A 13,773-nucleotide genomic window follows, 5' to 3' on the forward strand; every position below is an offset into this window, starting at 1 on the left:
TTAGTAGAAATCGCTGTACACAGACAGACTAGTACTAAAATTATTATATTTCATGTACATCATTCCCTGATAAATTGACTCGTAGATACTGAATATGAACAAAATCCGTCCAATAGTTTAGTAGAAATCGCTGTACACAGACAGACTAGTACTAAAATTATTATATTTCATGTACATCATTCCCTGATAAATTGGCTCGTAAATACTGGATAGGCTAGTGTTACATCTTAAGAGAGTACGGGTCTCACATGCTGATATAGGAAGGGCTTTGGACTCCGGACCTTAGATTTATCAGGTACTGTACTCGTCTGGGGATGGGACTCCGTCAGGAGTGGGGTAGGATGGCCCATCTGTCAGCATCTGTTTATGAATACCACCCGTGTTACCTCTTGGATCATCGTCAATCATCGTATCATATATTTCGCACAATGAGGCAAGTCAAGGATCGAACTATCCTGTCTCACAGAAAAGACAAGTTTCTTGTTGGCTTACATCGCTGCTGATGCTACCAATGACGTCATCGCTTGTTACAGGCTGACAAAATCACACAATTCTGCAATATGGAATCTAGCCAATTCACCCCGTTGCTAAGGAAACGCCAGTCTGTTCATAAAGTTAACTCACGTTGGGAAATATTTCCATATTTATCGGATTCTACAAACTAAGAATGATTGTTAAGGAATGGCGCGTAATTTCTCATATTTTCGATAACGATTCAGTTTTCTTGCCATATTGTAAATTATGTTACTGTTTGTAGTTTTTTTTTCTGAAGCTGTAATTCAAAACACATGCAGTATCTAAAAGAAACCATTTAATATTCAGGGAAATGTGAAAAAAGACTTTGTTTTTCTCTATTACATACAAAAGCCTGGTTTATAATTCCTTAAATTAAGACATTTCACTTCATTAATTGATAAACTGTGGTATTTAAGTTAACTTTGTATGGTGTAAATACCTTAATCTTAATGCATTAAAGAACGAAATATTAAAATTTGTTTAAAAAAACGTTTCCACTCTCCAACAAGATTAATTTATTCTGAATTTAATGTATTTGAAATTGCACTAATTTATAAATATACGTTGTTAAAATTTTACTATAAAAATCTAAATAAATATATTATAATATTACAGGCACATAATCATGATACAAGATGAAATAATGATCATTTAGACTAACATTGGTAGAACCTAAGGGTACTATTCATAGACATTTCGCAGCACGCGCTACGAGCGTACTAAGCTAGCCCCGGCTATCCACTGGTTACTAGTACAGAATTCAAATCATATCCTATCGCTAACACTGGTTTATGAATACGAAAAATACTGATCATCCACCGGAAGCCCGCGCTAAAAATGTCTATGAATACGGCCCTAAATGTTTCTCATATGCTGGTCTAAAGCACAACATTAATTTTGGGCCTCGTTGTATGGTTTTGTAACTAAATATGTCCAGAGCTTGTAACATGTAACCCACAGATATACAGGGTGTTTCAAAAATACGAGGCATAATTTCAGGTATGTATTTCCCACATGTAGACAATCAATATAGTTCCACATAAAATTTACACTGTCACACGTTAAAAGTGTTAAAATTGTTTAAAAAGGTATTTACCTTCGACAGACGGCCCGTTTCGACGCTATTTGTCGTCGTCTTCAGTGTCTCTTGAACCACTGCTGATTTTGGCTCTGCGATGTGCAGTTGTCGATGGTAGGGGTGGGAGTGTGTTGTTCCTATGGTGGGGGTTGGCTGTCTGTATGTTATGACGTATTATGATGTCAAACAATGTGTACGTATTGAACTGTAGCGTCGAAACGGGCCGTCTGTCGAAGGTAAATACCTTTTTAAACAATTTTAACACTTTTAACGTGTGACAGTGTAAATTTTATGTTTTTAACAAAGTGTTAACGAGAACTTTAATCAATCAATATAGTTCATTACAACATGTGTCCGGAAATGCTTTGTTTCCGAGTTATGGCCTTCACAACATTGAAATTCACCGGAACGTTTTTCTTTCCGCAGGTCGTTGTCGTCAAAGGAGACATTAAGAGGGCACTCTGACAGTTCATTCCGAGGCGAAGGTTACATTCAGTGTTGTGTAGGCGTTAGACTGTGCGACATGTATTCAAATCAAGAGCTGGCAGAGATACACTTCATGTACGGTAAGGCGGACGGACGGCAATGCTGCGCTGGCTCGTCGTTTGTACCAGCAAAGGTACCCACAGCGACAATGTCCAGATCGGAAGACATTTGTACGTCTCCATTACCGTCTGTGCGAGTATGGAAAATTTAACTCTCCTGGTTTGGGAAGGGGACGACCAAGATCTACAACTCCAGAAGTACAGGAGGAGATTCTGGAGGCTGTGAACATGACTCCTTCTATCAGCACACGAAGGGTAGCGTTGCAAGTCAATGTTCCTCATACGACTGTCTGGAGACTGTTGAAAGAGTATCAATTGTATCCTTATCATTTGCATCGTGTACAGGCCCTGTCACCAGCAGATTACCCTGCACGAGTTAGGTTCTGTCAGTGGTTCTTGCAGCAGTGTGGTGTAAATCCGAACTTTCCTGCCTTAGTATTATTTACAGATGAAGCACAGTTCACACGAGATGACATAACAAATTTCCACAATCAGCATGTATGGGCGTATGAAAACCCACGTGCAACTGTTCCATCTCATCACCAGGTGCGGTTCTCCCTCAACATGTGGGCCGGTATCATTGGTGATAGATTAGTTGGACCCCATGTACTTGTAAACAGACTTACGGGTCAGGCGTACACAAACTTCCTGGAAAACACCATGCCTCATGTTTTAGAAGACACTCCACTGATCAATCGTCAACACGTTCACTTCTTGCATGATGGCGCTCCTGCACACTTCAGTCGTACGGCTCGCCGGTACTTGGATCGAAGGTTTCCTGATCGATGGATAGGTAGAGGTGGCCCAATTGCTCGGCCTCCACGCTCACCTGATCTGAACCCTCTCGATTTCTACTTGTGGGGCCATTTAAAATCATTGGTTTATTCGTCTCCGGTGCCTGATTTGGAATCCCTTCGAAATCGAATTGTGGCATGTTCTGAGGACATACGCAATACTCCTGGAGTTTGGGATCGTGTTCGCAGGTCAATGAGACATCGATGTGAGGTCTGTATTGAAGCAGGAGGTGGACATTTTGAACATCTTCTGTAATGACAAAGACCTGCGGAAAGAAAAACGTTCCGGTGAATTTCAATATTGTGAAGGCCATAACTCGGAAATGAAGCATTTCCGACACATGTTGTAATGAACTATTTTGATTGTCTACATGTGGGAAATACATACCTGAAATTATGACCCGTATTTTTAAACACCCTGTATAATACGCCGCGCTATATTGGTATTCTGTGGTTGCGCTGCATTGTTGAGGGTTAGTTTAATCAAAAGTACATGCGTATGTGTGTTACATACTCATTATGTGTAAAATTATTCATACTGAGAGAACATTGAAGTAATTACTTGTTGAATTAAAAGTTGGACTTATGAAAAAAAAAATGTGCTTACAAAGGTAGGATATCGAAGACACATTGGCATATTAAAATAGCGGAGGGAGAAAACAAGATAGAAAATTTCAATTGTCATGGTATGAGAAATATCCTTGACTAACAGAGTGCTCTAAGACAATAAGGGTGTTATATTGTTATATTTGTATTCTGTTTGGGGGAGAAAATGAGTGGCCAATTTCTTCCTGTATTGCATTTCTTAGGTCTGACAAAGTCCTCGGTCGATGTTTGAAGACCTCAGCCTTAAGATCCCCCCATAGAAAAAAAATCGCAGGGTGCAAGGTCTGGTGATCATGCTGGCCAGGGGAAGTCGCCACGTGAAGAAATTAAGCGTCCGGGAAACATCTGAGCAGCGACAACGGAATTACCACTTACCAGAAACGATACCACAGCGTAAGCACGTTCTTCACCCGTCCACGGCATAGTTGGAATTCGTTACGGATTACAATTTGCATTAATTGAATGTTAATTCCATGTATTCAATGTCCTATTCAATTCTTGTTGTTTTGCGCATGTCATTTGATATCGCTATGGCAACCACGTAAACCTAAATTTCCCGCTGTTTAGATACAATTCATATTAATACAGTTTCCTTATTTTGATACATCTGTTCTTTAATTAAACTTTAAATTAGGGAGGATGTTTTGTAGCACCCTTTATTTCTTGTGTATTATTCTGTGATTTAACTTATATTTTTATTCCACCGATTAATTTTCTTTTATTTCATTAATATTATAACACAAATTAAAATATTGTATCATTTAGGATACTAGGGTTTACCGATACAGGTTTTGTTCTAATGTTTGCGATATTGGTAATTAACGTGGTGATAAATCACGGTATGTAAATTTTCCAATCTGGAATTTACCTTTGTGACTGAGGGAAACCATGGGAAATCTCAGTCAGATTGGCAGGCCTCGGGGTTTGAATTCGGGACTTCCCGAATGCAAGTCTCGAACGTTACCACCTAAGCTATGAATTGTTTTAGTTGATTAACGTACAAAATTATATGAGCAATTGTATTGTTCTCTATTTTCGTATTATAATATTTGTGATAATTAATTGTAACTCTTATCTTTTTTTAGTTTTAGTTTATTTCTGTATTCAGCTTGTAATTCATAATAGCTTTGGAAGTGTCACCAAACACGAACACTGCTCATTCGGTCGTCAAATTGATTAAAAATAGGCCTAATTATAACCATTGGTTTCTTCTTATAGTAGCTACTATTATTTTATTCTATTTTTATTTTGTATTTTATCTCATCTTGTATTTATTTGTAATTCATTTTATGTTCGACCATGCCGAAATGTAGTAATTATACACCTGGTAGCAATCCTTCAATGCATCTCATTAAAGTACAGGTGTTTTCAGCCAATGACAACTCAGCTTACAGATGTTCAGCCAATGACAAGTCAGCTTTGTACCGTTATAAAACCGCAAGTATCGATTATTGTCGGATATGCAATCGAAAGAGAACTAGCGAAAAGTCACGGAGGCTGGAAATCCAATACTGTCGCAGAAGGTTATGTTCTGTTACTATAATAATTAGCGTTAATTGTAAATAATATTCAAATAAATTCAATTTGTCATCTCGTTTTTCAATGTCGAATTCAATAATCAAGGTTATACCAAGTTTAACGGGATTACATCAAGGTCAATGACATTATTGTTCCTCGGAAAAAATCAATACTTTCGCGTCTGCGCACATCTCACAATTCATGACCTAGAACAAGGTCACTTCCGATCTTGTCAGATACAAATAAAATGTATACATCTGAATAATTTCAAGTTAGAAATATGGTCGAGCATAAAAAGTCGTATGAAACTCGCCTATAATGGTAATTAAGAAGCTCGTATGAAAATTATGAAACGAGCGCAAGCGAGTTTCATAAACATCCATACTCGCTTCTTAATTACTATCATTATAGGCTCGTTGCATAATGTACTATTATTTCATCTGTATATGTCACATAAATAAGCTATATAAATTAACTGAAAGAGTGAATAAATAAACCAAAAATAATGAAATTAATAACCAAATTGATAAATTAATAAATAAATATTCAATAAATAAATAAAGTAAAAATATCGAAATAAATAAATACTGATAAATAAATAAATAAATAAACTGAAAATTATAGAAATATATAACTAACTAAATAAATAAACAAATAAGTATGAATAAATGAATAAATAAATAAACTAAAAATATCAAAATAAATAAATACTGATAAATAAATAAATAAATAAACTGAAAATTATAGAAATATATAACTAAATAAATAAACAAATAAGTAAGAATAAATGAATAAATAAATAAACTAAAAATATCAAAATAAATAAATAGTGATAAATAAATAAGTAAATAAATAACTAACTGAATAAATAAATAAATAAATAAATAAATAAATAAATAAATAAACTGAAAATTATAGAAATATATAACTAACTAAATAAATAAACAAATAAGTAAGAATAAATGAATAAATTAATTAATTAAAAATATCAAAATAAATAAATAGTGATAAATAAATAGCCTAAATAAATAAATAAATAACTGAATGTATAAACAAATAAACTAAAAAATATCGAAACTAAATAAATAAATGAATAAACTAAAAAATATTAAAATAAATAAATAAATAAGTAAATAAATAAATAACAGAACGAATGAATAAATAAATAAACTAAAAATATCGACATAAATAACTAAATAAATAAGTAAATAAATAACTGAATGAATGAATAAACAAATAAACTAAAAATAACGAAATAAATAACTGAACGAAGGAATGAATGAATGAATTACTTAATTAATTAAAAATATCGAAATAAATAACTGAATGAATAAACTAAAAATAACTAAATAAATAAATAACTGAATGAATAAATAAATAAATAAACTAAAATATCGAAATAAATAACTGAATGAATAAACTAAAAATAACTAAATAAATAACTAAATGAATGAATGAATTAAAAGATATGGAAATAAATAACTAAAGTTATAAATAAATGAATAACTAAATAAATAACTGAATGAATAAGTAAATAAACTAAATCATATCGACATAAATAAATAACTGAATGAATAAATAAATAAACTAAATATCGAAATAAACAAATAAATACAAAAATAACTGAATGATTAAATAAATAAACTAAATAATATCGAAATAACTACATAAATAACTGAATAAGAAGTAAACAAATTGCTGACATATTTACAAAAAATCGCTATACTGACATTGTAATGATTATGATATTATTTTATATTATGTAAGAAAGTTGTCATTTACAAGAAACTCTTCATTGTGAGTAAAACAAACGGTTGTTAAAAATGTTAAATTGTTCAAACATAATTACTTTCATTAAAATATCTCTCTAAATGAAGCAGTGAGCAGTGGTGAAATACGCGGAAACCCACAACTTTCCAAGGTTGCATTTATCTAGACTCCCCGTGAGGAAATGTGTGATAAGGGTATGGAGGTATCCTGTTTATGGAGAAAGACGGCGAGAGAAAGGGGAAGACAAGAATAACAAGGGAAGACGGGGACTACAGAGACGGGAGACAGGTAGAACAAGGGGAAGACAAAGAGGACAAGGAGAACAAGGCGAATACAAGGAATACAAGGAAAAATTAAGAACATGGGGAAGTCAAATATGGCAAGGGGAATACAAGAAGTACAAGGGAAATACAGGGAGAACAAGGGGAAGATAAAAAGGACACGGAGAACAAGGGGAATACTGGGAAAAGAAATGGAAATACGGAGAGCAAGGGAAATAAAGGGAAAAAGGGAACAAAGAAAATACAAGAACAGCAAGGGGAAGACAAAACTAGTAAGGAGAAAAAGGATGATGATGATGATGATGAAAGTTCATCTTCTTATTTAATGTAAGGTGGATGCTCCTGTTATGGCCATATTCCTGATATGGCCACCCCCTTATTGTGAATTTTATTTTAGTAGGTTATTTTACGACGCTTTATCAACATCTTAGGTTATTTAGCGTCTGAATGAGATGAAGGTGATAATGCCGGTGAAATGAGTCCGGGGTCCAACACCGAAAGTTACGTAGCATTTGCTCATATTGGGTTGAGGGAAAACCCCGGAAAAAACCTCAACCAGGTAACTTGCCCCGACCGGGAATCGAACCCGGGCCACCTGGTTTCGCGGCTAGACATGCTAACCGTTACTCCACAGGTGTGGACCTTATTGTGAATTAGTTAACCAAAAAATTCGCTAAATTGCAGCAGCATCCAGTGAAAGGGCATCCTGGTATGTCACTTGATCGTTTTCCATCCAGTCAGGTTGAGCAATATGGCGTCAGTTGCCTGTTTTGCGGTTTTCATATGATCTCTTCTTATTTTTCTCTGTTAAGTCTCCTTTGTTTTATGCATGTTTTTCAAATACTTGTTTCATGAAAACTATCGCACTCCATTCAGTTTTTAATGTTCTGTTTATTGGTGTTGTCGTTGATGCCGTATCTTTTACGAGTTGTTCATAATCAAACGATTTTCGTGAAAGCTTACCTGCTCCTGATATGGCCATATGAAATGCACCATGGCCATATCAAGTTCATTTCACTTTTATTTTTTCACCTGACAAGTTACATGCCTTATAGCTGGGATTACGCAAAAGTTTTGTATTTCAAGGAAAACAACTTAATTTTTTACGGAAATACCTGTTTTGATTACACTTTTGAATTATAAAAAAGATTATTAAGTGTCATATTTATTCATTTTACACCAAAATTATTTAATTTGAACACAACTGCGCTATCAAACTGAAAACAATCACGATTTGTAGAACATGGAACAAGGGTGGCCATATCATGTGCACATGTTCTTGATATGAATCCTCTAGATTCAAAACCCTCTAAAGACCATTTTGTTCGTAATTGATTTACGCCCACATATTGCTTGCTAAGAATGAATTCGACTGATTTATACAGTTTGAATTAAAAAATTGCACTAAATTTGAAGGCAAGGTTTATTAAAAAGTCACTGTTAGGTTGAAAATTTCCTCTATTTGTCACCACTTACTGTTCAAATCCTTCAATTTGTGAAAGTGGATATAGGGGATTTTGAATCTATAGGATTCATATGGCCACTAGGTAGACTTTTAGAATTTGGGGCTTTTTTGGACAATTAAAGCTATTTTTAGGGGGAAAGGAAATTGTTTTAAGAAAGTCCATTAGACTGAGAACGAATAAGGAAAAAGTGGTTTACATTTTTTTCAAAATGGCGGCTAGAAAAATTCTCAAACCTTAGCATGGCCATATCAGGGACACCTAACTTATATTAAGTGGGGTTCATTCATGACATGGGTTCAGATCTCCTTGGAAGATAATTACAGCAATAAAAATATCGTAAGTTCTTTGTCTTGAGTGATGTGTGGCAGCTTATCACTAGTGACTAGCCCCTGTTAGCGCATTATCAACTGACTGCAAATATAACAGAAACGGAACAAGGACGTTATGGTTAACAGCGATCCTGTAATATCTCTTAAGTGTTCAACTGGTTCGCAAGTAGAACGTCACTCCTCTGTGTGGAGAGTTTTGAGTTTTAAAGGGAAACAGTCCAGAGTGGGGTAAGTGTGGGCGAGTTTAAGAATGACCACATTGTAGTAATTATCCAGGGACATCATTTTATTTTTACTAACATTTTTAATATTAACTTGCCTATACCTCTGGATCAACGCCGTTTGCTACCCCCTTCCACGACTGGAGTTCGATGATACTGGCGTAATATACAAACAAATCACTTTACTAGGTAGGCTATAGGAGGGAAGAAAAGTAGTTCATCCATTTACGTAAACTAGGAAATATCGCGCTTTTGAGTTTGATCATTTTCATTAGGTTTTTGTTTAATCAAAATACAGTACAGTATTAACATGAGTGTTTTTACTCACGAACTGAGCTGTCCATGCGGACGTATTCATTATGCAGTGTATATTATACTGTCTACAGCACATTAGCGTACAATATAGAGAAAGAAGTTAAATTGAAAAATAATCATAATATAGATATTTAAACACATTTTTGAAAATGGTGGCCGTTCATTTCGATACAGGCTTCAGTTCTAATGTGCATATTATCGCACTATAGATTATTGTACCTAATCCAAATTACCAGTTTCGTTCTTCGTACTAGTAACTCATGTTGAAATAATTCTGTACCTACTCTATAAAAGAGTACCTTAAGCACTGTAAATTCAATCTTCACTTCTGCCCGATCCGAAAAGATAAAATTACTCAGACATGCTATCTACTGTCCGTCCAAGTGGTTATGTCGTAGGGTCGTAGAAAGGGAAGAAATCACGTGACAGTTAATTACTTAACGAGGCTTTTTTATTTAAGTTACTTTAAACAGTTGTATAATATTACGTAGACGTCCAATTCCTAACAGAAATTAATGTTCTCAGAAAAGAGCTAAGAGAGCCCAGTCACTAGCTGGCGATAAGCTGGTGGGAGAAACCCGGATGCGACGTAGGCAAATGGACGACAGTACCTGTGCGAAAATGATTCAATATTGAAAGCTCTTTCGTCACTAGAAAACGCGAACATATTTTTGGAACATACTGTTTACTATGATTGTAAGGCTACTATGACTGTATATGCGGTCTTGGATCTGTGTGGAGCACGGTTGAACTTCATTAGTAGAGGGGGTGGGAGTGAAGTACATTCAAAAACTCAGGTACAATAAAAACTGAAGTAAAAATAAAATGATGTCTCTGTATAATGTAGACGATCTATAACAGTATCGTTCAGTGAATGTTCTTAAAGACAATATATTTTGTCAAGTAAAATTCCGAGTGACACATTTTGGAATTTAAATTTATTGAAATTAATAATTAGAACAAGGAAACATAGTATAAAAACATTATTAAGGAAGTAGGCTTCCGTCTGTGATTTTATGGTGATTATTTTACCCTGATTTCGATGATTAAAAAATGTCGTGCATATTTCGCATCGTAAAAAAGTTAAAAAAATTATAAAATAATTAAAATTATAAATTTTTTTTAATTATTATTTAAACAATCCCTTTGAAATAACAGAAAATTGTTTTCATCATTAATTAAATTTATAACAATTCAATTTCATTTGACTGAGAGATTGGAGGCACTGCCTTCTTGATAACAGGAAGGCAGTTGTTGTGGGAAAGAAAAATGGCCGTTCTCTGCTTGCGCTGCTCTCTGGAAGTAGTCCCTCAAACTATGCGTACATCGTTGCCAGATGTCACTGAACAATAAAATAAATACGTAGATATGTTCATGTATATTTTATAACGAAGAAAATTTTCACGTTTTATTTGGAAGAAAGAGTCATTTTTCGTAGAATGACACCACTTCGCCAATATACGGCATGTTAACATAACAGATGCACTTTCTTGAAACGTGTTTTATCTTAACATTATTGGTTTCTAATTCGGAGCTCTTCGAACACCGACTCACGCCGAAAACGATCTACTATCAGATTTTGCAAACCATAATACGTATTTCGCTAGTTCCCTTGCAGTGAACGGAATTTTGTTTATTCAGCCGTTGCTAAGCGACAATCTGACTTCTCCTGTTCGTAAAAACAATTATACAACACTACGTCATATTGGAACTAAATAATTGCCTGATATAATTGTTTCATTTCATATCATCCCAAACGGATCAAACGATACAATTTCTTTCTTTTCCGCTTTTTTTATACTAACAAGAGAAAGTAGCATATCTTCATAATATAATACAAAATAAATTAAGTCATAACATTATGTCATTAATTTCATGGGGTTATTCTTCGAGATATTTGAAACCGAAAAGTTTAATACAGTTTTTCTCGTTTTTGCTTCCTTTCAGGAAAAAAAAAGTTATATGAAACATTTCATAGCGTATTTTGGGAAAGCTAATGAATTAATTCCCGATATGATCAGTCAATTTAAGAGAGCAGTGTATTATGATAATAAATGATTGAAGACTTTTTGTTTTATCCTTTAAAAGTGCAGAAATTTGATCCCAACAAATGTAAATTTTCGTTCTGCTAGGGAATTTTAAAACGTGAAGCTTTGTGACAATGACAGTTCTTGCAGCTCGCGTATCGTATAGGCTATGCAAGGAGTGGGTGAGACAATGAGAAATTGCTTTTAAAGATAACATGGGAAATTTTATTTTTTCTGTGTAAGTTTACCGGTTTTTTTTTCCTTGTACGGAGGAGGGACGCGAAGGCTTGCACTACAGCCTGAGGCTTATTGTGCTTATCACTCCTATTCTGTGAATGATTGGTTAGCCCAACGCCCGCGCTCTTGTACAAGTACAGCACGCCGCACCGTGAACTGAACCCGGGCTACGGTATGGAAGATGATGATATGTGAATTAATGATGGTGAAATGAGTTCGAGGTCCAACGTCGAAAGTCACCCAGGAATTATGCTTCAATTGGTTGAGGGATAACCCTGGAAAAAAACTTAACCAGGTAACTTGTCCCAACCAGGGTTTGAACCCAGGCCCCCTCGTTTGACGGTTAGACCGTTACTCCACAGTGGTGGACAATCTTTACCCTTATTCTCAATAATAAAATTGTAATGCATTTCAACGCAGTAAAATTCTCATGATTAAAAACGAAAGTAACAGGGGAATCATCGAATCCCTGTAATTATTGCGTGAAACATGTATGTTGTTCGTGATTATTATTGTGAGCATGGTTGGAACTGTAAGGATGTTTGGGATTTAAAATAAAAGTTTGATATTTGTTGAATAACTCTTCTCGGGCTGAGAACCCGAGAAGAGTTATTCTAAATCAAACGCCGGAAAAGCCTGAAGTCATACATTGATATTTGTTTTCATACTCCTCGCATTTAACTTGGCGGAGCCTTCTCGTTAATTATTCTATAACCGTTTCCTCATTTCAGGAGGCCTAGTCTCCAGACAACAATGCATTTGATAGTCGAAACGATTCACACATCAATATGACGCCAATGAGTTGTTTGAAAATGTAATGAATAATAATAATAATAATAATAATAATAATAATAATAATAATAATAATAATAATAATAATGTCATTTCAGAGAATAATTGCATTCATTTGCAAATTAATATCACAGTTAAGTACTTTAGAAATAGGCTATGTTAAATTAACTACTCCTATTTATATACATCCCTCATTTAAATTTAACAAGGCGGAGCCTTCTCGTTAACTTCATAATCGCTTCCTCATTGGATTGTATTTATTAACATTCCATGGTGTAACGGCTAGCTCGTCTAGCTACGAAACCAGGTGGCCCGGGTTCGGTTCCCGGTCGGGGAAATTTAGCTGGTTGAGGTTTTTTCCGGGGTTTTCCCTCAACTCAATATGAGCAAATAGTGAGTAATTATCGATGCTGGACCCCGGATTCATTTCACCGACATTATCACCTTCATTTCATTCAGACGCTAAATAACCTAAGATGTTGATAAAGCGTTGTAAAATAACCAGCTAAAAAAAAACATTCCATGGTATTCATACATTGCTTCACAACTAATACTATTATAAAGTCTTAATTTATAGTCACAGTCTAGTTGAAATATATGAGAAGAGGTTTACAATATAGTCTACTAGTATAACACAAAGTTTTAGTATCAATTTCATGAAGCGTTGTTGAATATGATGAATAAAATTTACGTACAGAATAGAAGGCATGAGAAATTAGGTGCTTCTTTAATTTGACTCTAAATAATATTATGTTTTGAGTTTCATTTTTTATATCGATAGGGGGGCTATTAATTCCATGAGGCCTAGTTTAAAGATAACAATGCAATTGATAGTCGAAACGATTCACACATCAATATGAGGCCAATGAGTTGTTTGAAATTGTAATGAATAATAATAATAATAATAATAATAATAATAATAATAATAATAATAATACATTATTTCAGAGAAATTACTGTATATTTATTTGGAAATTAATACCATAAGTACTTTAGAATTAGGATATGCTAAATTAACTATTTCCGTCTTTATATTCCTCACATTTATTAATCACTCTCATTTGCGTATAGTTCTATTAGGAGTGAAAATTTACTAATACTTACTTACTGGCTTTTAAGGAACCCGGAGGTTCATTGCCGCCCTCACATAAGCCCGCCATCGGTCCCTATCCTGAGCAAGATTAATCCAGTCTCTATCATATCCTACCTCTCTCAAATCCATTTTAATATCTTCCCATCTACGTCTCGACCTCCCCAAAGATCTTTTTCCCTCCGGCC

The 13,773-nt window shown here is 34.5% G+C and overlaps 1 protein-coding gene across 6 annotated transcripts in view; it reads left to right on the plus strand.

Moving 5' to 3' along the window:
* Positions 1–13,773, plus strand: part of LOC138713323 (gastrin-releasing peptide receptor-like) — a 43,663-nt gene that overhangs the window by 16,965 nt on the left and 12,925 nt on the right. Inside the window, exon 1 of one of the 6 annotated variants that reach the window (XM_069845369.1) lies at positions 3,791–3,932. The exons of 3 other annotated variants lie outside the window; for them this stretch is intronic. The gene's annotated coding sequence lies outside the window, so the exon portion shown is untranslated. Of the gene's footprint in view, positions 1–3,790; positions 3,933–8,981; positions 9,132–13,773 lie in introns of those variants that run through there. 2 more of the 6 variants (XM_069845359.1, XM_069845342.1) reach the window with 2 other exon arrangements.

This window comes from Periplaneta americana, chromosome 2, assembly GCF_040183065.1.
Source record: "Periplaneta americana isolate PAMFEO1 chromosome 2, P.americana_PAMFEO1_priV1, whole genome shotgun sequence".
In the NCBI taxonomy this organism is placed as follows: Eukaryota; Metazoa; Arthropoda; class Insecta; order Blattodea; family Blattidae; genus Periplaneta; species Periplaneta americana.